Below are 4,633 nucleotides of genomic sequence, written 5' to 3'. Positions count from 1 at the left end.
GCACAGGGACCACAGTTCAATCCCCCAGCACCACATGCCAGCCAGCCCTGCCCCCTGGTGGGCTGAGCTGGCCACACACACACACATAAATAAATAAAATTTAAAAAAACAAAACAACAATGATTTAAAAAAAATAATAAAAAAAAAATAAAGCTAGTACTGGAGTCTTGGGAAACCACAATATGTTAATGACTTAATTTAGTTTTGTTGCCATCTGAAGACATATGGAAATTTAGGTCATATTTTTCTCACAATGCTATATCTTTGGGGTGTAGAGTAAATCCAAGGGAAGTGGGAAGGTTCAGGAGACTTATACCAACTTAAAATGTCTGCACTCAGTTCTCAATACTCATGTGGGCCACTAACCTGTCAGTCTTTGTAAAACACACCTGATTTGATTTGTTATTGTGATTCCTCCCATTATGAATATTTGCCTGGCTTTCCATATTTTCCAATGGTTCTTGGCTCCATCTCATTCTGGTACACAGTAGGTATAATAGAAATTTGTTGGACAAACCAGTGAAGTGAGAATAATTTTAGTTTCTATGGACATGATTTTGAGTAGGGTGAGCATGGTAGCACCCTCAAGACCTTGTCAAAACTAGCTTCAGTCATTCAGTCTCTTGTGGGGTATCTTTAAAAATGGTGATGGTAGAGAATTTTGAGTCAAGGATCCCACTGAAAGCCTGATGAAATTATTGGCCATCTCTCTCAATCATGAAAGCACATTTGGCACAAAATTCCAGAGTTCACAAACTCAGGTGGTCCATCTTTTGTTAAGAAGTTCTTAACAGAAACTTCTTTCTTTCTTGTATTTGTGGGTATAAATTAAGATGCTGAAGACAAGAAGAATGTAGTGTTTCTGGCTTGAGGAGATGCGAAGAACATTCTAGAGTAAGGAAAGGAAAACAATATGATGGGGTAGCTCTTGGCTTGTTGTGTTTACTGATTTCCTAATTACTAGTTTGATGCAACAGTGTTTTTATTTCCTTGGCTTATTTCTTCTCCTAAAGTCAGATGGTGGTAAGAGGTTTGACCAGGAATCTTGGCCAGTTTTCAGTGTGTGTATTGCAGGGTATTCTATACTGGAATGAGTCCCAGGGCCAGGTAGCTTTCAGAACAGTCATGTGTGTTTTCCTGTTAAAACTGGCAAATTAGGGCCAGTGAGATAGCTCAGAAGGTTAAGCACCTGCTTAGGCAAGCACAGGGATTAGGGTTCGATTCCCAGCACCACACACTGCACCGGCCCTGCCCCCAGGTGTGCTGAGCCAGCCACCAAGACCAGGCGTGGTGGTGCACAGCTGTTATCTCAGCACTATGGAGGCTGAAAACAGGGGTATCACTAGGAGTCTGAGCTGTATAGTGAGACCCTGTACAGAATACATTAAAAAAAAACCCAACAAATTGGATCCTTCTCCCCACAAAGTCTAGGAATTCCTACATGAAGACATTATATAAATCTAGGTTTCTGGTTTGTGTTCAGCTCTTGATTCCTACTTTGCATCATTGCTGACGAGTTACTTTCTTGTGTGAAATTTAACCTGGAAAGACTGTAAGTAAGAGGATTACAATCAGGCACCTGCTACCCCTTTATTTCATGTACAAAGAATTGCTCTGGGAAATACAAACATTATCTATTCTTCCCATTCAGCTTTGAATTTGCTTAAGCCAATTCTATGACATTCTCTTCTTGGTCAGCAGAATTATTTTAAAGCTCTGATAAATTACTTTACAAGTCAAGCAGTTTTGAACCCTAAGTTTTTTTGTTTTTCTGGTGAGGGAAGAATTTGAGAATAGTGGCTTGGGATCCATAATTAATGTGTGTCTCCTGTACAGTATATTTCCTTAGAGTGGGCTTTTGTGTAGGATGCTATAAGGAAATATCACAAAGCCTGAGCCAGCAGAAAGTGAACTTTCTGGTGTTTTCAGATTCCTTGAGGTAGTGAAAGCTCTGTTCCCCTTCTGTGCTGGTGGTGGTCCTAATCCTGTAGGAGGCCTTGTGTCTTCAGACAAGCTTGAGAGTGTTGTGGTATATGTGCTTTTATGAACTGAAGGAGTTAACTCTGATGTGACCGCCTTCCATGATATGACTCAAGGCATAGATACGACAAGGCCACAGATTTAAAGAAGGAACTGTAGGAGGTGTTAATACTTCCACATTTTTGTTAAAAGATGTATCAGTCACTTATTATAAGAGCTTGTAGAGGGCCAGCCAAATAGCTCAGTAGATTAAAGTGCCTGCAAGAAGGCACAGGGGACAGATGTTTGGTCCCCAGGCCTACAGTGCCGGCCCCGGCCCTGGGGTGCACTGAGACGACAGCTGAGACTGGGTGTGGAGGCCTGCACCTGTAATCCCAGCTCTTGCGAGGCTGCAAACAGGCAGATCACTATGAGTCTGATCTAGTATTGAGATCCTGAACTCCTGTAGACCCTTCCCTAAAATACAAAAAATAAATAAATAAATAAGAGCTTGCAGGACTGGGTTAAGGGTCACTGAAAAACTATGCATGCTTTGAATCAGATTTAATTCAGGGCAGAAATTTATAAGATTAGCTTACAGTGGCCTCCTACAGAGTGAAATGTTGAAGTGTGTAGAAGATTTGTCCATGTGCTAGAGATCTGAAGAACCCAGCCAAAGGCCTGGGGCCCCTGGAAGGGTCTGCACTGGGAGGTGGAAGGGTTGGTGCTCGAAGCTGAAGAGTCTACTCTGGATGCTGAAAGGTCAGTTATAGAAGCTGAGGAATCTGTGCCAAAAGGAAGGAGATGATACCTAAGGTGAAGGCCAAGGCTGGAGCGCCTCTGAAAAGAACAGCAGCTATCTATGGCAAAGACTGAAATTCCCTCAAAAAGAATCAGTCACAACAAAGTTCCTCCAAAGGAGATCAGCCTTACTAAAGTGCACCCAAGGAAATCAACTGAAATCCTTCCTTCCTCTTCTCATTTTCTCCCATTCTGATAACAGTTTTCCTGAAAGAAGGTCTTTGTTGCCCAGAACAATGCTGACTCAGCCACCACATGAGATTATGTGTGGGAGGAGTTGGGTAGAATTTTATAATTGGGTGAGAGGTTTGCTGTTCACCCAAGCCCATGATTCTTAGACTAAGTCTCCTGAGAAGATTATGACCTGTATAAGGGATTTCATCTTTCACTTTTGAGTGATATGAGGTGAGGAGGTCTGCTCTCCCAAATTTGTTTTGTTAGAAACATTTATCATACTGTCCTCTTACTTGTGGGTTAAATTTTCCATATGGTATCTTATAAAAGAGTAAGGTAAATGCCTTATTTTACTGAAAAATATTAAGTTAAAATTTATACCTTGTTAACCCAGTTAACATTTTTAAAGCGAAACATTCAGTGGCATTTATTACATTCACAGTGTCGGGCAGTTACCATCTATCTAGTCCTAGAACATTTCTGTCAACCCAAGAGGAAATCCAATATTGGTCAGATGTTTTTATGTCTTCTTCTCTCTAGCCCCGTTCGTCATCGGTCTGCACTCTGATTCCATAGATTTGAGTAGTTACGTATTTCCTGTAAATGAAATCACATAAGCCCAGAAGTAAATCCATACATGTGTAATCAACTAGCCATTGACACCAACACCAACAATACACAACAGAACATCATAACCTCTTCAGTACACAGTTCTTGGAAAGCTGGATAGCCACCTTCCAAAGGCTACAATTGGACCCTTACCTTACAACAGATGGAAATTAACTTAAAATGGATTGAAGACCTAAATGTAAACCTGAAATCATAAAATTCCTAAAAGAAAATGGAAGAATCTCCTTGACATTGGTCATGAGAGTGATTTTTTGGGTATTATATCATTAACACAGGCAACAAAAGCAAACCAAACAAATGGAATTACATTAAACTAAAAAATTTCACAGATTATAAAAATAAAAAAAGAAGAGAAAGGACCAGGGACAAGGTTCAATGGCAGAATGCTCACCTAGCATGTGCAAGGCCCTGGGTTCCATCCCTAGCACCAAAAGAGATGAAAAAGAATATATTCGCAAATCATGTACCTGCCAATGGATTCATATTCTAAATATAGGTACCCATATAACTCATGCATAAACAAACAAACCCCCCAATATTCTGATTAAAAAATGAGCCATGGACCTGAATAGTTTTTCCAAGGAAGATATACAAATGGCCAATAGGTGTGTGAGAAAATTCCAAATATCACTAATCATCTGAAAAATCCAAATGAAAATCTTAAATTTGATATCATGATGAAAAAGAAATCACAAGAGTTCACAAGTGTGTGCATTAACTGTAAGTTTTATGCATTTTGAGTGGAAATGTAAATTGAAACATTCATTATGGAACATAGAATAGAAATTCTTAAAAAACCCATAAAACAGACCCAGTCCTAGCCCAGGTCCGGTGAGTGTGCGGAGAGATTCCTGCTACCCTGCGCCGGCGGGACCAGTCCCAGCCCAGGCGCAGAGTGGGCCGGACCCTCTCCCAGCCCCTTGGACCGCCCCCCACCAATCCGCAGTGCCTCCCCCACCCCGCCTGCTGAGTAGGATTTTCTGCCGAGTTCCAGGAGCCCCCAGGCCCATTCCTAGCCCAGGTCTGGTGAGTGTGCGGAGAGCTTCCTCTTCCTCCAACTTCACCTTGC

The sequence above is a fragment of the Octodon degus genome, unplaced genomic scaffold, assembly GCF_000260255.1.
Source record: "Octodon degus isolate 3935 unplaced genomic scaffold, OctDeg1.0 scaffold00010, whole genome shotgun sequence".
In the NCBI taxonomy this organism is placed as follows: Eukaryota; Metazoa; Chordata; class Mammalia; order Rodentia; family Octodontidae; genus Octodon; species Octodon degus.
Note: the sequence above shows the minus strand (reverse complement) of the source record.